Source organism: Motacilla alba, chromosome 1A (genome assembly GCF_015832195.1).
Source record: "Motacilla alba alba isolate MOTALB_02 chromosome 1A, Motacilla_alba_V1.0_pri, whole genome shotgun sequence".
Lineage (NCBI taxonomy): Eukaryota > Metazoa > Chordata > Aves > Passeriformes > Motacillidae > Motacilla > Motacilla alba.
This window is the reverse complement of record NC_052031.1, coordinates 40977739-41001429: the sequence shown is the minus strand read 5'-3', so window position 1 is coordinate 41001429 and position 23691 is coordinate 40977739. Positions and strand designations below refer to the sequence as shown.

General features: G+C 36.0%; 1 protein-coding gene across 3 annotated transcripts in view; it reads left to right on the top strand.

The window, feature by feature from the left end:
* MGAT4C (MGAT4 family member C) overlaps nucleotides 1-23691 on the top strand; it is a 136144-nt gene that overhangs the window by 91339 nt on the left and 21114 nt on the right. For 2 of the 3 annotated variants that reach the window (XR_005258994.1, XM_038154388.1), the window contains exons 1-2: nucleotides 9456-9529; nucleotides 12336-12466. The gene's annotated coding sequence lies outside the window, so the exon portion shown is untranslated. Of the gene's footprint in view, nucleotides 1-9455; nucleotides 9530-12335; nucleotides 12467-23691 lie in introns of those variants that run through there. The other variant, XM_038154389.1, reaches the window with a different exon arrangement.

Below are 23691 nucleotides of genomic sequence, written 5' to 3'. Positions count from 1 at the left end.
AATACTGAAAAAGATGGAAGAAAGTGCTACAGCATATATATTTAACATAGGTTTCTGTGGACAAAAGTGTAATATGTTTCTAAAAGTGAACTGCTACATATACATTCATACATACATATATATTTATGGCCCACTGCTACATAGAATATAATAATCTTGTGATTCAAAGCTAGCTAAAGCTTGTTTTTATAACTGTAAATCACATTTAAATTTCATCACATTTAAAAAAACACACACTTATATTTCACATGTCAAGTGTTTTCTGTTACCGACTATTATCACAAACTTTCTTCTGTACAATTGAAAAAAAGTTATGATTTATCAAGTGACTTTCCTTCCAGAGGCAGTGATTTCATTTTCTCTTGTGACAGTCTGCTCAGATTAAGATAAGTTTATATAATATTAAAAATATCTTTCCCCTTTCTCACCCATATTCCTTCAAGACTTCCTGCCAAAATCACTGAATGTTCCCATGTGGAGCTAGACTCTTGCCTGACCATGGAGACATACTGTGGGTTCACTGAGCAGAAAAGTTTGTTGTCACAAGGCCTCTCTGTGAAGAGGAGGTAGAAACAAACTCTTCTTCCACAAGACAGCTCTATGGAGCTAAATTCCTCCCAGCCCATAAGACCCTGACAGGGACAGGAATTCTTGATTTCTTTCTTTCAAAACAACTTTCATACAGGCAGGAGTGTATCAGACTTTAGTGATGGGAATGAAGGGGAGAAGGACAGATCCATCAGGAAATACTAGATCAATACATGACTCCAAAATTGCATGTAGAAATTAGATAGGCAACACAGCCTATGTATAAGGTAAACACAACAATGGCATTACCTAGAGGGAAAAAAGAAAAATCTTTCATAACAAGAAAATTTTGTTTGCAATTCTATGCCTGGATTCAGTAAGCTAGCTAGAATATCCCTGGGAAACAATACCAGCGCAAACAGATTAAAATACAGTCCCTGTACACATCTTAGCAGAAATCAGTTTTGTATTCTCCTGTTGTAAAATATAGAAAATGTTTCTGTGAGCCATATTGATATTTTTTACAACTAGATTATTAAAGGCAATGCCTCAGTATCTTAATTACAGATGGTGGCAGTTTTGAATTATGTAAGATTCTTCTGCTGTTTTGGTAATTTCTCTCTGAGAGTTCACAAAACTTTTTATTAGCATGCTTTTTGCTGAATTCCATTAGTATTCCATAAGAAAGATTAAGTGTACAGAGGAGTCTGATAGTCTCTAAAATGACTGAAAAAAATCACAGCCTATTTCAGCATTTTTCGTAAGAAATTTGGAAAATTATGTACTATGGCTTTGAATTATGGATAATTTACTCAATTTTTCTGACATGGTAGTTCTAATAGACTGCATTCTGAAAACCTTTCAGTAAAAATTTGTGAAACATCCAACACAGAATATTTCTGATTAAACATTAACTTTGAAAGCACTGAAAAAACAAGGGCTTTGTAACTTGAATTCTGTCTCCTATTTTTAATAAATGTATATGCATATACATAACTCATTTATGATGCATATATATAATTTAATGCAATGTGCATATTTAACTGCACCAGAATAAATTTAAAAATAAACTAAAAACTAAAACTCTCTTTAAACAAAGTTAAAAAGAAAAACTCTTGGGTTTGCTTTAAAAAATCTACCTAGTCATCCTATTGTATGTTAGTTTTACCATGACCTAACAAGTCCTCCAACAACTCTAAGGAATAGTGATTCTTTCTTTTTTCTGTAGAAATAGAAATTTTTATAAACTTGAAAATTCAATATTTTGTGCTGCTTCATATGCTTGGAAGGGATCTTAAGGGTTTCATTTCACAAAATGTTGGCACCTAACTACTTTTGAGGTCGATGTTTTGTTCAGAAATGGTGTTGAAAGCCTAAAGGTTACAGTAAGATCCTGCATGCCTTCTAACTGCCACGACCCTTCAAATTCCACAAATATTTCCCCTGTGAGGCTTAGAGCTTCTGATTGCTTGCAGAGCTCTGACCCCTGATCAACATAACTTTCCAACAAAAGGCTTTAACAGAGACAAAAAGCTCAAGTTTTAAAGGTGGTAATAGGTGAAGAAGGATTTTTTTCCTTACAGTTATACCTGGCAGCTTTATTTGTTTAAGTTAGTTGCATCTGTAATTTGAGCTGGTAGTGAGTGAGAATTTTCTCTTAATAAATCCATGCAGAGTTGTAGCATGCTGACCACTGCCTTTGATCTGACCCCACTTCCTCTTAAGGAAGTTTATATTCCCATTCTGCCCTATAAATTTTCTAAGATAGGAGAAGTGCTTTCTGACACACAGAGAATGTGAAGCTGTTTGTGGATTCTTTTGGATATCATGCCTGCTGTATGGCTGTAAAGCATTAGGTCAACAACCCAGAGGATTCCTTTAAGACCTTGGTTACCCTGGAACTAGGAAGCAGAATAAAGTGACTTGACCCAGCTGACATGGATTATCTGTAGGCAATAGCTGTTGAACCCAGTTTTCCCAAGACAGGTATCAGCTCTGATAGTTTGCTGTCTTGTTATTAAAAGAATGCCTATGTAATAAAAAAAACCTCAGGTTTAAGACTCATATATATTTTCTTTAATTTAAACACATGAGAGATTTTCAGTTTTTATATAGAAATAACATCTCTTTTTTCTTAGAGAAACTCATCAAGAAGCCTTCCATTTTTTACTGTTAATAGTACCAAATATTTGATTGTATTAACATCTTTTTCCATCAATTATTTAGCTCTTGGCTTTAAATATTCAACTAAAATAGATAATAGTCCACTGTAGGTTCCCAACATGAAGCTCTGTGATGCACATAAAAGGATTCATAGAAAAAAATATATATTTCAGTGATCTTTACCTAACAATGAAATATCTTTTAACTTACAATTTCCATCAATCATAGCATTTCTTTCATTATTTTTCTGAATTTAAAAATGCAATTATAAAGCTATCTCACAATAGTAGTGAGATCTATCTACAATCAATAAGCATTTAGCATTTTTACTTTCTAAATATATAAATATTCATACTTAGAAATTAGTGGAAAGCTGTTAGGTCATTATGCTGTTCACTGAGAGTCATTTGGGAACTGCAAGACTACATGATTCTCATTAAGTGAAATATCTGTAATGATAATATATTATTGTGTCATCTGCTTAAGAAATTGGTATAAATTAGCACTATAATATCTGACCTAATATTAATCAGTACAATATAAACTATGTGCAAATCATGTATATCAGGATTAATGGACTTTCCAATCTTATCTGAAATTAAGTTCGAAGGTAGTCCAAAAGAATATTTTAGTCAAAAGTCTTCATAACACAGCTCTGCATTGTGGTACCCAGTCCTAGCCACAGGATCCAGCTGGATGTTGACACACAGGGATACCTGAGCTCAGATACTCTGTGCCTCTGAGACCTATAGGGGACATCCCTACATATTTGTAGGCCAGGAATAAAAGCATACCACAGTCTGGCTCCCCACGTCTGGACAAGAAAGGCAGTATGGCAGTGGGTTGAGCTGTGGCTTACTTGCCTGTTCTCTATATAAATGGAGCAAATTACTGAATATTGGGACCAGACATGTTCCCAAACTTGACAAATTACTTCAGTCCTATTTGTGTCTCAAAGTAAGAAGTAAATAAAGGTAATAAAGGTAGGAAAAATAATTGTATCTGGAGTTGTATCAACATATTTGCCATTTAGAAATGTCTGTATTATCTATTGGATCACTAACTAAACTATTGATTCCATTGTTAAAGGTGCATTCAGAAATTTGAAACACCTACAAAAAGTTTTATATTGATATACTTCATCCTGGATACCAAAATAATTAATTTTTTTTAACTCCAGTATGAAGTACATATTTACATTGAAAATAGTTTTGCACAAGTTCGCTGTGAACTGCAGGATGAATCAGAATATGAAACACAGAGTAACGCTTGCCATCTTTTGTGCGTGTTAATAGCCTTTATCCAGGAGTCTGTCTGACTTTAATGACATTCATGATGCACTTATGTATCAGTGATGTCAGAAGGACTAAACTGAAGGCATTTCTGGAGCAGCAGTTAGCTCTGCTGTTTGTCCTAGTGACAGTATTTCTAATGAGCCTGCACGCTTGAAGTCCTTTTCAGCTTTAATTCTGGTCTTGCTTTTCTTGACATTGAGACAGTAGTGGCACTGGATTGGGAGCATTTGTGTTGGTCTCTGCAGCAATGACCTCAGTAATTGTGTCCACTAGGGCAGTGGCAGGAGTCTCAGGAATAAAGGCTTCCCTACTGCTGTCCTGCCTGGGACAATAAGAGAGGCTTCTTTATGAGAAGGTGAAGATTTGGTGCCCATTATGTAGAAGGAGCTCAGAAACTGTTTTCTTCTCTGCCCTGGGCAGAAGTCTTACCTGCCCTATGCCTGTTTTGCTGCATGTAACTCTCTAACCTCTGGGTTCATAGCTGTGCACAGCAGGACCTGACTGGTGTTTGCCCATTCCATCACATCCCAGCAGCTCTTGTCCTGCCTGCTTATGCATGTTCCTGAGGGACAGAGGTAACCTGCCAGTCCCAAGTGCCATCCCATAATTCTCATTTATGTGTCTGGAGCACATTAAGAACAGATTTTTTCTATTCATTACAGTGCATGATGTGCCTAAAGGTTTAAAGGTCAAGTTAATAATAATCTGTCTCATTTTCCAGAGGAGTCTTCTGTCCTCTAGGTTCCTGCATAGAGCTACAGGGTACAGTGCCCCCACTCAAGAAAGCCTTTACACGATATCTCTATTGGACTCAGATTCAGCTCTGAGGTTCCAGCATGAACTCTAGATGCTGCCATCAATTCACTGAGCACCAAAGAGGACACCACCTAGAGACAAGGAAGGTCCATGCTGCCTAGCATCTTGAGATTTAACATCCATTACATTTGTAGCATCTGTAGATACCAGACACCTATTTGTTGTGTCTTTTTGGACATGAGAGAGAAACATAAACTACTGGACTCTCTTTCTTTGTTCCGTTGCTAGGCCCACTATAAAGACTATGTATCAGCAGAATGTGATCCGCTACTGAGTGAACTCTGTTTCCTCTCGAAGCTGCTGGGTTCACAATGGAGTCACAAAGGTGACTCAGGATGATGCCTGGAGTGCCAGGGTTCTCCACCCTAAGAAGTTTAGATTGGACAGAGACATTTAAATCTGTTTTCCTGGACTGAGAGAGAGAAAGAAAGTTAATGAAGATGGCAAACATTTTAATTTTGCTAATGCTTGAAGGTAGACCCCTCAGTGTGCTTTCTTTTGCTGTGTGCTGGTGCAGGGCAGTGTGAGGTGTTGGATGTGCAGGGTTCTGAAGGCAAGAAAAGACCAGAAGTGACTTACTGAACTTTCCATAAAGGAAATGTGGAATTTGTGCTCCTGGCCTGCTAGTGTGTATGTATGCATGCTAATTAGAGTCCATAGGTATGGTTTCTTTTATTAACAGATCTTTTGGAAAAGAAAAAGATAAGAGATAGATGGCTGCCAAGTACCTTTCCCAGAGAAAAGGATAACACTTTCAGTGAAGAAATGTTTCTTAATGCTCAATCAAAATCTCCCCTGGTACTCTTTCCTCTTTTCTGTTTCTTGTTACTTGGAAGAAGAGACTGGCGCCCACCTGGCTACACCCTCCTTCCAGGCAGTTGTAGACAGAGATAATGTCTCTCCGGAGCCTATTTTCTCCAGGCTAAACAACCTCAGTTCCATCAGCACCTCCTCATCAGATGTGTGCTACAGACCCTTTTCCAGCATCATTGTCCTTTGATGGACATGCTCTTCCACCTCAATGCCTTTGTTGTTGTGAGAAGCCCAAGCTGGAGGTGAAAGAAAAACCCCAGCCTGTGCCTGTAGAGACCGAAAAAGTGACTGCCCTCTGTGGACACATGTTGTGCAACTCCCACAGACCATTCAGTGTGTGTGGTGTTTGCCAGCTCCTTATCTTCCCTGCATTTCTCCTTCTTTCCTATTCTGCACAGTATATACTGTGCTGTGCCCCCCAAGCCCTTCCAGCTTTGCTGTGCTAGAAGAGCAGCTTTGCAGTGTGAGGACAGGAATGAACAACTCACCATGTAACATGGGCTGCGAGCCAGTCTCACAGAGCAAACTGGCAGTGTGGGATGTGCCTGGTGCAAAGGCTCCCAAAGAGTGAGTCCTCTCAATGAAGTGGGATTTTGCAGAGCAGTATCCTTCAGCAGGTCTCCTTGGGATGCTCCTCCATCTTCTCTCTTATACGAAGGGCCGGAGAGGGAAAATTCAGTGAGAGAATGTCATTACTGTTCTAAGTGTCTGATTTTCCATGGGGCTCTAGACAATGATCAAAGATCAGTTTTCCAAAGTTTTCCTGGAGAGGGAATAGTCAAGGTTGTGAGGAAAGGAGCATGGTGGAAGGATGCGTGTCAGGTGTCAGTTGCTTAAATGCGTGTAGATGTATGGCACTGCAGAACACTATAGCTGTTCACTTGGCTCTAGGAATTGACTTTGAAAAAAAAAAAAGTATTAAGGAAAGGTTTTAGTGCAAATGTCTCAAAGATGGTGTCCTGTATAAGAGATCCAATCATAGCTACCTTTGAGCAAAATATTTGGGCAACTCTCTGGGGACTGCACAGTGGGGAGAAGTCTTTAAAAGTGAAATGAATGGTCTAAATAGAAAAATGACAACAACTTTTATTTGAAGCCTAACCAGCTGCTCAAAAATGGCTCATCAGTAGCCAGTAAAAATTTATATTTTGCACAATATACTCTTTTGTCAAGGGATGCATTAAATGTTGTTGCTGGTTCAGGCAACAAAAAAACCCCTTCGTTTTGAATATATTCCTACTTCAAGAATTTAAGAGAAAGCAGCATAACAGAACACAAAGAAAATATTTCTTACCAAGGTGCTTCACTTTTCTTCAGAAGTGATAATGTAAAAATGATGCATTGGACATTTTCTTGAGCAGCTAGTGTTTATATGTGAAAGAATTTTAGTAAAAATGGCAAAAGATTGTAAGAAACACTTTCTTTTAAGTTTCTGAAAACCAAGATTGATTTAAAACTATTATAAACTTTTTTTTGGTTTGCTTTCAACAAAAATTACAACCTGTAAGCTTTCAACACATTTCTAGAGGTTGATAAAATATTAAAAAACAAGTCATTAATCTTTTATATGAGTTGTACTTTATTCTTAGTATGTCCTCACATGGTTATAGGTTTCTTTCAATCTACTAAAGTCAATAAATTGAAAGAACACTTTCAATTTCTAGAAGTTCAGTTCGAAAGTCTTTATGCATTAGTACTGAAAAGTATTTTGTCTTTTTAAACTGTATATCATAATTATACCACAAATATATCACTAAGTAAATCACCAAATTAAATTATCTTAATAATGCTACAATTTAGCTATATCAATAGCTCTAAAATTCTAACACACATGAAAATTCTCCTGTCAACAGCACTTCTAAATTTAATCTGCTGTCTTTATTCTGACAAAATTATTTTCACTTTTATTTTTATGAGGACTATAAAAATAAAACATAAAAATAATTTATAAACAAAGGAAGCTGAACTTTAAGTGCTATCACTCAGTAAAAGAATTTTCAGTGTCATTTTGTCAATGTAAATATGTTTACTACTTTAATTGATGTGACTGAGAGCTTTTCTTTAAGAACCAAATGGAAAATACTACAATAACTTTAAAGTCACACTGTAAAATGTGAAATTGCAAAAAAAAAATTCAGATATTCGGTAACACTAAATTAATTTCTCTTTGGATATAATATCTTAAGTCCTGAGAAGTATCTGAATTGTCTTGTAATATGTTCTTTCATATTGAATTGTTTTTTAAAATATTTACCATAAAATCTGAAGAGGTACTGTAATATTATAGCATGCAACTTTGTAAGGGAAGAATATGAAGCTATTCCACTCTGCCATTAAACATTTAAAAAACTTATATGCAGAACATATACTTTTTCCATGCTTGATATAAATTTGCTTTTATTTTTTTATGGTGGTAAGCTAGCACCCAAAGGCTTATTTTTGCACTTTGCTTACCATGAATTCAAGACTTAGAAATCCTTGGTTTTGTTTCTATTCTACTCCCAGCCTTAGTGGAGCACTATTAGTTGCCCCAGTGTAAGTGGATCCTAGTGTAAGTGGAATTAAATAAAACCTGAGTACATTTATATCATTCTATGAACTCTAAATGTTCTTTCCCTCCTCCTTCCCTCTGCCATTATTTTCTGTATGTAGAGATGTTTAGGAAACAAACAAAAAAAATCAAGAGTTAGATGCCATATTTATCCATTCGATGGTAGCCTTCCATTACTGTGGCCTATGTTTATGTTGTTTTCTCTTTTTAGTGTATGCATGAAAAATTGTTATATCTCATTGGTTGTTTAATAAGTGCTAATTGCAATTGTGTAGTATTGTTGTATTTCTACTTTTTATACAGTTCTAATTTAAAGCATTTTAAAATTAGGGGAAAGCAATACATTAATGAGGTGGGTGAGAATTAAAAATCTCTTGTGGGACCACTCTGTTTTTACTTGGTTTTTCTGGTCACGTAGACCTTTTCCCAGCACAGTATGTCAAGGTGTGAGTTGCTTTAACGTGAGTAGACGCATGGCACTGCAGAAAACTACAGATGTTCCCTTGGCTTTACGTATTGACTTTGAAAAAAAAAAATTGAATTTATGAAAGGTTTTTCCTTCAGAAATGTTTAGGGATTCAGATTGGGTTTGTAGTGGTTTCTGATTTTCATAGACACCTCACTTCCCAGGAAGGTACTTCTGACATTTACACAAGATTAACGCTGGAATAACACTGCCAGTCTTCAGGAAGTAATCATTTCTCCTGCCCCAGTAAATAAGAAAAGCAGTTTGTTCTATAAACCTAGCTACTGAATGATTAGGTAGGTAGGTAGGTAGGTAGGTAGGTAGGTAGGTAGATAGATAGATAGATAGATAGATAGATAGATAGATAGATAATCTTGTTTATATTTCTGCTGAAATGGAGAAAGAAAAACAGAGTGTTTTGGTTTGAACACATATATTAAAATCTTCTTTACTATTTGATTGCAGTATGCAGTAACAATTACTAGAAATTAATCTTACTAATGAGTAGCATAGATGATTGAAAAGATTAAATGGCTTCTGACAGACACTGACTTTTCAGGAAGAAAGGTGCACTTCTTTTGCAGTATAAAACCATGGAGTGGCTGTGTAAAACTTTATAATATTAAAAATAAAATAGGAAAAAAGAGGTAATGCAGGCAGGTATTAAAAGTTATATTTAAGTAAAAATGGAAGATAAAAGTAAAGTTTTTAAAAACTCCAAGTGTAGCTTTTAGTATTTTATTAAATTCTAATTATAAGTATTTTACACATATGTGTTAGCAAGTATTTATTTATTCACAGATGGAAGAGGAATAATACCTAAAATTATGACATGGACCTGTTTAGAAGCTCAGGAGAATTGGAGTTTATGTTAAATTAGTTCTTGAAACCATTCAGGTAAGGCTTTAAATATTCCAGCCCATCTTGCAGACATTCTCTATTGCTGTGAAAAACAATCAAAGCTCGTATAGGCTTCTAAATTTAGAGAAAAAAAAAGTAAAAAATAATATGTATTTTTACTTCTTTATTTTATTTTCCTGGACTTGCACCGATTCATAGATTCACTGACTTGGCACAGTGTCCCTCACATCTAGCACAGCTTTGCTCTAGGAATGGTGCCGGTTCAATCAATGGCCTTCAGAGCAGCTGCCAGCAGTCGTTTCTGGCACATGACAAAAGGAGAGGTGTGCTGTGCAAAAAGCCTTTTGCTAGGTTTCAAGGGATTAAAGAACAAGGACTGGAAGAATGCGGCACAGGGATGGGCTTGCCTATCACCCATGAGGACTACTAGAAAGAGAAAAATCTCCTTTATAATTATTTAATATATTAGAAAGAACATTGGTGTGACTTCCCTTCCACTACTGTTCTAGAGTGACATATGTCAATCATAAGATCCTGCCCTTAGCACAAAGAAATATGGGGACAATATATTATGGATATGCAACATATAAAAATTGAAGCCATTTGAAAAATTATTTAAGAATATTTTTAGGCATGATTCTGAGTAACTATTTTCATTAGCTTATACACATCAAAAAAAAAAAAAAAAGAATCAGCAACAGCTTTTGATCTGTAACTGGAGAGAAATAAAGAAAGAGCATTCAAGTTTTACCTTCCTTTTCTCTGTCTATTGATATGAAAATTCTGGGAGAGAGAAACTTAAACTGAAGAAAAATTTCTGAGAGGGCAGAAAAAGGTGATTTGAATTTCAGTAGACCTGTGGCAATTTGCATAAACCAGGGATCTCTCTTTCTTTCGTTCAATAAAAAAAAAACAAAACAAACAAACAAAAAAACAAACAAACAAAAAAAAAAACAAAAGAGGAGGCAGAATAATTTTTGTCTATTCACTGTTTGATCACTTTGGTTTGTGTTGTTCCTAGTCCTCTATCACAAGCAGACCAGCAGAAACTCTTCAGTAAGAAATCACTTCTTTCAAAGACATGAGCAGGAGCTAGAGTTGTTATTATCTGAGGAGACTATTATTGTCATATAGTGGAAGTAGTGCAATATATAAATGTCAAACATTAAAACCAAATTATAAATTAATTATTTTTCAGTGATTAGGATTTGGATTTTTTTTAGCTTTTTTCCCCTTTTTATTCCAGTGCGCACGTGCAGTCTCAGGATAAATGGCCAGACATGAGGCTATTACTAGCTGACACTGTAAGAATCTCTACTCCCTACAATGCTTAGTGCTGAGACGATTTTCATTGCTGGAAGCCTGAGGATGCATACCATTTAGACATGAGTTCTGCTTCTCCAAATTATGCTCTGATTTTTTTTTTCTTTTGGCAGTTTGACATTCTCTCTTTGTTGTAGCATTATTGTTATTGTTATTATTATTATTATTATCATTATCATCATCATCATCTATATTTTAACAACTCTCTTTTTATAGCTGTGTAAATTCCTTACAGTCTAAGCAAATACACCATTGACCATCATTTATGTCTACAGTAATACAAGAATTTATAATTTTAGCAATTTTCTTGGCTATTTGTAAAGGGAGTTTTATCCTATCTACTCAGGTTTCATTTTGTTCTGAAGACCATGATGTGCTTTAGTATGTGTAGGAATCACAGAAGCAATCTATCTGTCTACTCAAATTTTGTATTTAACAGGTAACATCGCTAAGGATTTAATGGCAAAGGACAGGCTGAATCATTTATCTTGGTACTGCATCCCTATGCTGTTTTCATTCTAACACAGGGAAGTTATAAAACTGTAATTTTAAGTTCTCATTTCAACATAACTTAAAAAAATTCTTGTTTCATTTCATTTTAGCAGCAGAATTATAGTGGTCTTAATGAGTAGGAAACTGTATGTTGTAACATTGTCCAAGGTTAAGATATTAACAGTTTGCTAAAGTTACTGTGTTCTTTATTCGCCTGTAGCTAGCTCTATTGGCTCCTGAACCAACGTCCTGCCCTTCCCTTCCCTTCCCTTCCCTTCCCTTCCCTTCCCTTCCCTTCCCTTCCCTTCCCTTCCCTTCCCTTCCCTTCCCTTCCCTTCCCTTCCCTTCCCTTCCCTTCCCTTCCCTTCCCTTCCCTTCCCTTCCCTTCCCTTCCCTTCCCTTCCCTTCCCTTCCCTTCCCTTCCCTTCCCTTCCCTTCCCTTCCCTTCCCTTCCCTTCCCTTCTGGAACTTCCCTTCCCCAGGTCCTTTTTAAAGCATTCTCTTCTGCAGTTTGTAGAGCAGCTGCTGGGACAATCAGAAATATGTTCTCATGTTCCTAATATGCCACTTATTGTAGCACTCTCCCCTTCTTATAGTTGTTCAATACTGCTTTTGGAATTAGGGCAATCTGATTTACTTTTGATGAAAATATTACTGGTTCATCGGAGATTCACAGGCAGAATTTCAGCTGGCTGTATTCATTCAAATAAAGCATCTTAAGAGATAACACACTTCCAGCTGTGATTTGCCTTCCTTCTGTCTTCCCCTTTTCACTTCTTATTTCTTCCCAGATATGAATTTTGAACTACTGTTGGGGGTGTGCTATGAGGATGTAGGTTTACTTGAACATTGGTAACATTAACTATCAGATTCTAAAATAGAGATGACTGAATATCATCTGCATTTTAATTGTTGTATAGATAAAAGAATAACTTTCCCATTGATCTACACTGGTAGTAATTACCATAGTTGTTCCTAATAAAGTTGGTGAGATTTGAAAAATGTATTTTCATTTCTTGTCTTTCAGTTTCTCACTTGGATCTCCAAATGGTAAGGCATTCTACTAGGAGAGTTTTCATGTCTTTCTTATGAGCTGTTGTGAGATGACTTTGCCCTGAAGTTTTCAGTTCCTGCATCTGGTGGCACAAATGAAATGTTGTAAGTGTTCTTATGACTTTTTTTTTATATTTAATTTTCATATTTAATACTAGGTAGTGGAATTGTAGCTTTAGTTCTCTGCTGATGTGAGAGATTACATCCTGAGAGTTTCAGATAAGACACCTGGGCAAGAAAAATCTACTGGAATGGCAGGGCAGGACTGCAACAGGGTACCCAAGACGGTTGTGGAATGTCCTTGGAGATTTTCAAGCTTTGGCTTGACAAAACCACAGCTGACCTTTTCTAGTGTTGGTTATAGCCCAGTTCCATGTATGAATTGACCTGTATGAACTCCATTGACCACCCCCTCAACCAGCACTTCTATCTTGGAAGTGGAAATGCTGTGACTCCATAAAACAGCCACCATCACAAGAGCTGTATATAAGGATAACCTTCCTGGAGAATTAGTGTCTTTAGACTTGTCGATTTTCAGGAACTGCTCAGTATCACAGCAACATCCTGTGATTAAAAGGGATGATGATGAAGTTGGTCACTTCTCTTATGTAGTTGACACAGTACAGAGAAGTGTATCACAAACCAGAGCCGCATTTTCATGGCTTATTTTCGTCTGACAAGGAGTTGCACCAATGTTGGCTCTGGACTGTTTGCAAATTGCATAGCTGTGTCCTTGTGTCCTGAGTCACACAGCACAGTCTAGGCAGGACAAACAAGGAACTTAACCTAGGGATTTTTCAGCCAGTCTTAAAACGTAATACATCACTACATTCTCATCAAATGATGATTCATGGTCAGCCTTTTGTAACTGGCATGCATTAATTAAATTACAACCAGTATCTTTTTCTGTTTAAATTCATTGTTTCCTCTTTGCCATAGTCAAATTCCTGCTACACCTCAGCATAACTGAAAAGTTATTACAGTGTACAGTACAGTCCTTCTGTTCTTATATTTTCACATTTCACTAAGGCAAATTGACTCACTAACAAAATTATTTGAACTGTATGGTCTCCTCAAATGTCTTTACCACAGTCACTGGTCCTTGATGTCTTATTGAGGTTCATCAGTGAATGCAAAAAAAGAATAATTTCCTTTTTATATTTTTCTAATGCTGATAAATCAAAAATGTTGATAGGCTAAATTTGAAATGTTACAGAAATCTGCAGCAAAGGGTATGGTTGTTACTTCATAGAATGACTGTATAAAATGGAGTGCTTAGGTAGTGTTAAAAAAAACCCCTTAAAATAGTATACATCATATTTTTCTCTTAATGGGTATGCCATCATACTTGTGTATGCTAATGTTGTTTCTGCTGCTCAAATAAAGCACTCCATGCAGAGTTTCAGCAAACAGTGAGAAAACTCAATACTTTACTATGACATCTCTATTGTAGTTTGCATTTTACCTCCTGTTTGATACAGATAAATTCTTTACCTGTGCCACATTTTTCCTCAAGATTGGGCAGATCAGTGAGGGCCATAAAATATTAATCATGAAAGCTATGAAAGCTTAGAGAATTAGATGTCTGTGACTGTAGGTTTGTCTTGTTGGCAAATCTTTCTCAGTCTAAACTATTTCTCTTTTTAAACTCCAACAGAAATGATGCACTGTAAAAAAGTATTATGTCCATTTAGATTGAAATATATGTGTTTTTTCAGGCCAGATAAAGGGTCTGATTTTTTTATTCAATGCTCCAAGTTTATTTAAGAATTTAATACATGTTTTAGTAGTTTTGTTGTCAAAAGCAGACCTGATTGACAGTATGCCATTTTCTTAGATTTCTCCAATTATGACACTATCCTGCAGATCACATGGAGCTAGAAGGAAGGATGAAGTATGGAGAAAGAAAATTATAGCTTCCTTTGTAAACTTGTGCCACTACAGGGTAAAGGTGCTTTACCAGGTAGTTGCCATGGTGGGTACAATGTGTGTTGCAGGAGAAGCTATTGAGAGACCTCAAGTTTTTGACTAGGCTCTGTTATTTGGGGATTGAAGAGGAATGGGAAGTGATCACTCCCTCTTCCTTTCCAATACTCTTTTTAACCTATGCGTTTGGGGCTTGCTAACATTAAACTAAATTATATCAAAACTTCTGTCCCAAATATGGAGGATTGAGTGGACCTTTTCTTTGGCTGAGAGATATTTTCTTTTATCTTCCTTGATACACTGCCCTGTATTTCTTGGTTTATTTCTTCTTTAGTTAACTACTATTAACATGGATTAGTTAAATAGAAATAACTCTAAGGCTGAAGAGGCAGCCATTTTTTCAAATTAATATTAGCCTGTGCTAATATTAATTTAATGAATTATCCATAAAGCAGCATAAATGGAAATGGGTATCCTGACTCCGCAATGAACAATGAAAGTCATTACACAAGCACAGGTCATGCTAAAAGTCCTTGAATGAAAATAATCTGTCTCTAATTATTAATCTGTGACAATGTGTATTTTTACATCCTTGGAAAATTAATTGTTTAGGACTAGGAAGAATTTGCATTTTTCCTCCTAATGACTCATGCTGCTTGTCATCCATTTGTTATTTCTCCTTTGCTTACAACTGTGATGGGATTCTACCAATCTGCTTCAAATGAAATTTGGAGAAAATGGCTCTACATTTCTAGACTTCTCAAAATCTACAACAATATCTTAAGACAGGAGTCATCTTACCTAACTTTACTCTTGAAAAAGTGGAGTAAATGAAAAGAGTTTTCCTATTCAGAGAGCCTTTCTGAAACAGCTATCTTAGCATATATTTGATTACTTTATAATTAGTACCTCTGTAAGCACCATGGATTATATGACTAATGCTTAGGCGACTAAAACCAGAGGATGAATTCTTTTCTAATGGTTGAAACTGTTGCTGTTTCTGCTCACAGCATTATCAACCAGCTTCATGGTACTGCCTTCACAGCACGAGTGTGGGAGACAGTGACACAATAATTAATTCTTGGGTATATGCCTTGTCTAGGCCTGGTACTACATTAGTAATCCCAGTCTGTCTTTTTGATTATCCTATAAAAAATTTCCCATCAAAATTCCTTGTTAAATGTATTCATCCACCAGCAACAGAAACTCAAATCTCATGATCTCTGTCCCAGACTCCCTCAAATTCACTATCCAATATTGTGTCAGTTCTGTCCATTTCTATAGCTCCTTATAACTCAGGAATGTGTCAGTGTGTCAGTCCTTCAGTCCCTGAGGTACACCCAGGAGATACCAAATTTGATGATGTTTCTGGGCTCTGCATACATTTTGCTTATTGTCAGTACCTTCACATGTGTGCTGCTGATGGTTTGCTTAGAGTATTTCCAAAAGGTATAAGGAGTGGGGAGTTTCTGGTGAGACATAAGCAGGACAGTCTGGCTCTCTACTGGAAGTTCTATTGTTGTGGAACACTTTTAGCATTATACTTTACATTCTTACGAGAAGACTTTTCTCAAAATGTTAGAAAAGGAATGTAAATTTCAAGACTTGCTGCTTTCTGGAAGACAACCTAGTATTCATCTTGAGATGACCAGAAACCCTGCTTACAAAAGAGTTCTGTCTTGTGTCCTATCTGCGTAACAGATCAGAGCTAAGGTGAGAGTGGTGGGTAAGAACACTAATCCATGGTATATAATTGGTGTCATCCCTACTAAAGTCTCATTTTTTTTAACCTTGTCTTTCATCTATGAAAATAAAGAAAAAAGGAAAAGCAGTTTTCTTTTAGTCCAGAGTAGAATGAAACACCAAGTTATATGTTTCACAAACCCAAGAACAATCAAGAAGTTTACTATGTCATGTTGGCCTTTTGCATAGTGTTAAATTAAATCACACATTGCTCAGACTTTCTAATTAACAGTATGCTATGTGGAGGAAGTCTTTCAGTAATTAACCTTTCAGTTAATCAAAGTACATTTTCTGCTTCCCTCCATCTTAAATCTATTTCATGTTTTTTTTCTCCCTTTATTTCTTATCATTTACTTTGTGGTCTAGATTTTGCCTTTGAAATACTAAGATCAAGTCCCTGATTCACAGCTATCAAAATTTTGAGCTACACTGTAAGATAACAGAGAAGGGTAAAGCCTATTTTAGCTCTAATAATTCTGAATTAAAATATCATTTCTAATATGATAGAAAAATAACTCCCTTGAGCCATTTTGCTTGGTTGAAATCATATGCACTAATAAAGATGTTCTGCTATTCATTCAAAATCAACAGTTATTAATTTTAGGAATGTAGAAGTCTTTTTGTAAAGGGAGACATAATTGCTGCTTATGTATACAATAGAACTTCATCAAAATGAAAACTGAGCTCACATATCACCTGCAGATTTTCTCTTAATTTTCCACAATGTTTCAAATTCTTAAGAATTTCTTAGGCTGGAATTTTTGTCATTGTCTTCTATAAAAACATGGAGTCATTTATAAAGAAAGTGCTGTACAAATAGGAGGCTTACAAGCCAACATCTATGGATTTCAAAGCATGAAGAGGTCAGGTAAAAATCTCTGAAAGAATTGTCTGCTTAGTAAAGTAATTCTAAAAAGTTCAAACTCTTTGAAAAATATAGTTTTCTCCAGCAAAGAGTAATTTTTTTTCTCTCTTGTATCCACTTAAAGAAGTAAAATAATGTATTTCAACTTGACTACATGGAAGAGATTAATTGCCAAATAGTCAACCTAAGTGATCTGCTGATTGATGTTTCATCAATATTTTTTCTGAATTAATTAATTATTACCTCATGCATGTGTGTTTCAATATTTTTAACTTACATAAACTTAGAAAAGCCTACAAATAATCTTCTAAAGAGAGAGCGTGTAGTGACAGGACTAGGGGAAATGAATTCAAACTGAAATAGGGCAGGTTCAGACTAAATATTAGAATGAAATTATTCACTGTGAGGTTGGTGAGGCACTGGAACAAACAGGTTGCCAGAGAAGCTGTGGATGCCCCATCCCTGGAAATGTTCAAGGCCAGGCTGGATGGAACTCTGAGTAGCCTGGTCCTGTGAAAGGTGTGCCTTCCCATGGCACTAATTTCATCTAATTATTGAAATATTTTATATTTTTGCACTTCTTTAGAAGTCATTGCACACTCTAAGCCAGTATAAAAACACAAACTGCATTGTCATGTAGTTTGACAGAAACAACAAGCAATAGAAAATCACTGTGTACTTACCAAGCTACAGAATATGAAATATTCATGCAAAATAAACAGAAAAATGCAGGTAATGTATAATGTGCAATTTATTTCTAATCATCTTCGTTTCTGTAGGTAGACTGAAAAAAAAACAAACCAAAAAAACTAGGCTCTTTACTGCACACAAACTTGTTGGAATACCTTTCTTTTAGGCAACAAACCAACTTTTCAAGTATCATGTTAAAGTAACGTATTGACACAGTTCAGTGGAATCACAGAAAGATATTTCACCTGGTGATGTTACAAGGTTATATCATGTTGATGTTACACAATTTGTACAGCAAGAGGTCAAAAGAACATTAAAAGCCTAGGCTGATATCTACAGTCCACAAGTATTAGAAAGTGACAAAGAAAATGTTAGTTTTATAGTACAGTCTCACTGGTCATTAGAGCCCAAGCATTCGGTGGTAAAAAATTTTTAATAATATTAAAATTCTTCTACTTCTCCTCCTAAGCCCAAGTTTAAATAATATACTGCATACATCCTGAGTAGCTGTTAGATACTGTGTCATACTGAGAGCTGATGGCACCTAAAACATAGCTGCATTCTGGCTTTTGGCTTCGTGCTCTGGAAGTCACCAGGAAGAGTGGAAAGCAATCACGTTGTTTTCCATGTAACTTCACAGCTCTTCTTGGAAGTGTCTACTTCCAAAACTCATAGTGAAGCATTAAAAATATCCCAAGCACAAACATGCAGAAATTTTGCCAGCAAAGAATTCTAAAAATGTTCTAATACATGAGCCCCTCTTACTACCGTATTTATTTCAATCAAAGATTGACAACTAAGCCAGAATTTTTGGCTTTCCCCTTCATTTTTCTTCCTGTGCTTATTATCTGCATTAAGGATTCATATAAAATTAACAACTGTAAACTTAAAACAAAAGAAGCAAGATAGTTGCCTGATTTTCCACTTGCAGTCAATTCAATAATTTCCTCTAATTTACTATAGTTATATGTCTGAGTCACATATTTCCAGTATACAAATCAGCAACTCACTCTGTGCTTGCTTGGCTGCATTCGCATTTGCATGTTTAGTCCCACTTCCCTAATCCAAACACAGAAGATCCTGTCATAAAAATGAGTTGCTAAATATTTACAGTTGAAAAATATTGATCATCAGCAATACTGTGAATAATTTCTTTACCAAGGACATTGTGCCTGCAGCTGATGAAGATCCATGGTCTCTAGAGCTTCTATTAAAAAGCATATTCTCACACAGCTTGCAGCCAGAAAGCAGGGCTTCAGCATGCAGGAACATTTCACTTGTTCCAGAAGGCAAATATTGTAAATAATGAATGCTCCCCTTCCTTCTCCTTCCTTTACCTTCTATATCTGAGCTGACATCACATGGTGCAGAATATCTCTTTGATCACTTTGGGTCAGCTGGCCTAGTTGTGTCCTTTCCCAGGATTTTCCTCACCCCCATCCTCCTGAATGTTTAGAGATAGCCTTGGTACTGTGCCAGTGCTGCTCAGCAGTAGCCAAAAAACACTGGTGTGTTATCAGCACCTTTCTAGCTACCAATGCAAAGAACAACACACTGAAGGCTGCTGTGGGAAGAGGAACGCCATCTCAGCCAGACCCAGTACGTGGGTTGAATACCCCATAAAGTCCTGTCTTTCAGAAACTTATTCCACCTCAAATAAGTTCCCCCATTAACACAACTTTAGGGCATGGGTCCACTCTGGCTGTTAAGCCCTTCAATGGGTATCTCTTTCAACTTTCATATATCCTGCAGTAAAGCTATTAGGTACCTAATACCTAATAGCATGCAGCTAATAGTCATACAGCTAATAGTCTGGGTACTGTGTGCTGTACTGTGGTTAATCTAGTCAATGGAAACTCTAGAAGCAGCAAAACCATGTTCTGGGTAAAGCCATGGGGGGAAGCTGCAGAGTCTGATACCTGGAGTCAGAGGACTGGTTTGTGAAATACACAAAGGGATAGACCACCACACTTGAGATTTTTAATGGAGGGAAACTTGTAGCAGTCTACTGCAGACAAGATGTGCCAGCTATAGTGCCTTAGATGGGGATAATGGAGAAGGGGGCCTTGTGTTATTGCAGAATTAAGACATTCCGGAGGATTAGTGCAAGTCTGTGCTGTAGTTTCATTCTTTGGAGACAGAGACAGTGGCTTATTGATTATGTGCTGTGCTTAAAAAGGGAGCAAAATTACTAAGGAAATATGAAAGGAATTTCTCCCTTTGTGTATCTATAACTATGACATCTCAGGCTGTCTTTGTAGCCAGTGAATAGAAATGGGAATTTTGGGGGCACAACTCATCTGATGTATTTTAGAAAATAGTCATTTAGTGAGATGAATCATGGTTTAGAAATACTTTTCTTCATTGGCTACAAATGGAGACGAAGTGTGACTAGCTTAGGTGTCTGTGTTTGGCCAAGCAAATGTCATTTTAAAGAAACAATGAATCACAGCTCCAATGAGCTCTCAAACAATGGGGCATACATCCAATAGACATATCACCCAACAATCAGTAGTGGAGCAGTGGCCTGAAAGTATCACCTCAAGAACTTTGTGCATCTGTCAATAAGGTTATTACATGTTCTTCTGTCGTAGTCATTCCTGAAAGCCCTATTTGAAAAGATGCCATGTCTCTTTTCCTTGAGGCTCACTAAATCTATTTTCATTGAAATTCATTAGAAAAACATAGGGTACTGAGATTTTATGAGTGTTACAACAGTGTTTCTTGCCAATGCTGAGTTAGACTTTTGTTTTCCCTGAGCTCTCTGTTTTTCCTGAGCTCTCACTGGTGGAGAGAAGCCTCTACAAAAGGTGATTCAGAAGGATATTGCAAGGTTGGTGTTCTAAAGGAACCAGTTTGAGCAAAGTGGAACACATCATTACATAAGACTTACCATTAAAGTAATTTCTGCATTTCAGGAGCTCTTCAAAAACAAGAGAGCTAGTGTACCTACAAGGGGAAAATCTAAGAAGAGGTGTAAAATATAGAATGAAAAAGAAATTATTTTTTAACTTGCCAACAGAGATTTTATTTCTGGGTTATTTTTTTTTTCCCACTTTATTTAAGATTCTGTGGATATTCTGGTTGCTTTTCTTCTCAGTAAAAATGCTACACTTTGCTTCTAGCACCCAGGTCTAAATAGAAGTTTAACTTATCAGTTGGTCTTGTTTGAACTTCACTTGCAAAGAAATGCAATTTCTTTTAGTGAGAAACTCTTTTATAGTACTTTATTTTCCCCTAATTCTGAAATTCTCTTCTTTCCAAACTACACTGTAGCTGCTGGCATTGTAAAAATGAGATAAAACAGATGTTGAAAGTGCACATTTAGATTTATTGATGTTATTTTTCATCATATAGTGTGAAATCCCTTCCTGTCCATATATTGAATTTAATTGAAATAACTTGTTTATTTATTAACCTTATTTTTATATATTGATATGATTTAAGGCACATGAAAAAGTCTTCAGTCACTAATGTGGGAAAATATTTAAAAGCTTCTTCAGAGGAAAAGTGGATTGGAAGTTTACCTTAAAACACTCAAGAAAAAAACATCAGATATATTTATTAGAGATTTATTCAGCCTCTGACACTAGGCTTTGATTATTTAAGAAATTATTTGGAAAAATAAGGAATTAAAAAATATTTTGTGTAATAGAAACCTCGGTAACTGACAGTATTTTATTGCCGTGGCTTGAGTTTATTTGTAATAACTGAAATATAGAATAGTGGAAAAAGTAATTAAGCCTTTATTGATCATCAGGTTTGACATGTGGTAAGGATAAAAAAAAAACTATTTGGTGCACCTCACATATTGACTATATCCTCCAGCTACTTTGTTGATGTTTTTTTCCTTCAGTTTTGCTTTGTTTTGTTTTCAAGAATGGCAAGGGGGAAAGTTTTTAAATTAGGTTACAAAATTATCCCTGGCACAACCTAACAGATATCACCAAAGAAAATGCTACTAAAGCATAAATTGAAGCTAGAAGTAAAATGAATTAAACACCTTCTAGAAAAATGAGAAACTAATCTGCTGCAAGACAGAGGTAGTAACACCCTCTCCTTCTCCACTATTCCTTTGAATAATGGTGCATCAGTTCAATGAAATCAGGCTTCAGCTCCTCACTGAATAGCAGAGATTTCCACAGGCACAGGATTTGGAGAGATGTTCCTTTCTCAAACGGAACTAGTTTTACTTGACAGGTCACAGAGATAAAGGGTAGCATGGCCATGCTCACTGAAAGCAGCTTTAGATTAAGTCAGTGTACTTGCAGAGAACCCATGCTACTCAGCTTCATGGATCTGAAATGCCTGTTAGCTTGGCATGAAACTATTCATCCAAGGTCTCTTTTCACTATGCCTAGAGCCACTTTTATGAAGTCTGTGGGAAATCTGATGATTAAAGTTGAATTCATCATCATTGCAATTGAAAGCTGCTAGTGCGCCTGGTCTGCCTCTCTTCTTTTAAGGATTTATTCACAAGGACTCTAAACTAATATTAACGCAGAAGGTAAAAGCAGTGCTGATACTGGTAACAGAGCTATTTACCCCTCCCACTACAGATCCTCTTAGTTTCCATGATCAAATTGCCTTAGACTACAAGGTAACATTGCAGATTTTAGGTACCTCTAAAAACATCTTCCTTCCTTACACAGTCAACATCAATTAATTTAATTGATCAAGGCCAGACTATTCCATAAATAGCATAGTCCACTCAACAGCAAAAAATATTTTAGTTCTTTCTTGTTAAAAACCAAACTAATGCAATCAAGACTACTGGGTTTTGAACTCATGAACAGTTTCAGAGATCTCAGTTGGGTTTCTGCTAGTTACTCTGACTGCAGAATCAATACAGAAGATGAAAAATTTTGGATGTATTTCGTCCACCCACTAGATTGCTTCTGTTGAAAATAAATTATAAAAAAATATCTTTTGGATGTGACAATAGATGAAGACACAAAACATTAAAAGAAAAGACAAATATAGCATTTTGTAAAGAATTTGTTTCATCTTATATAAGGTTATTCATCAAAATTTACTGAAGAATTGTAGGTCACACACCTATCCATAATTTTCTAAGCCTTTTCTACAAAACAAATTATTTTATTGACCAGGAAGTTTGTGCCTGGGTGCTCATTGGAAAGTCTTAATGAAACTTTTGTCTTAGAAACAAATTATTAGTATGGCCAGTGAAAAAAATTTTCTGGCATTTAATTTTCTAATCTATTTTACATTACTTCCCAGGGGCACCATGACCTTCACAGATACATGGCTTTGTGCAAATATCTAATTATATGGTAGAATCTCATGAGTTGGAAAGTTGCCCCTTAAAAGTTAGCCAACTTTCTAAATGGACTTTTTCCTCTTCTGAAAAAGTCAAACCTAGTCTAAGTACATGCTAAAGGATCCAACCATGCAATTAATTAAAAAAAGTGATAAAAGTATTTGGAAGTTACCATCTAAAAAAAAAAAAACTTTTTGATCGTGGCAGTGTCCCCCAAATTTATATCATTATGTAATCTCTGCAAAGCAATATGTAAGGATGCCAGGTAAAAAAATCTTTCAATATTTGACATAGGTCCACTATATCTAACACCAGGGGTATCTCCTCAGAAGTGAATACTTATCACAAAAAAAAAAAATCATCCCTAATCAGATAATAATCATTCCTAATAATAATAATTCCTAATCAGATAAAATCTCTCAGAGTTGTGCATCTCTGGTGCTGCCTTCTTACAAGACACAAACATTGTGAAGCAAGAAAAGGATGGAAAATTATTGTCACAACTCAGTGCCTAGAACCCTCTTTAGGGTTAAGGTTACATTAAATGGTAGGTTGAAATTAGTCACACATGCAAATGCACAGGGACTCTTTGGTTGTTGTTGGTTTTTTTAAATTTATTTTAATTGATTTAATTAATTTTTAAAATTTTTTAATTGCTCCACATCAGGTTTACAAATGACTAAATGATTGTAGATGACACAAAACTGGGAGGAGTGACTGATATGCCACAGAGTTGTGCTACAACTGAAAGGGACCTTGACAGGCTGCAGAATTGGGCTGACAGAAACCTCAGGTGTCAACAAGGAGAAGTTCAAAATCCTGCAC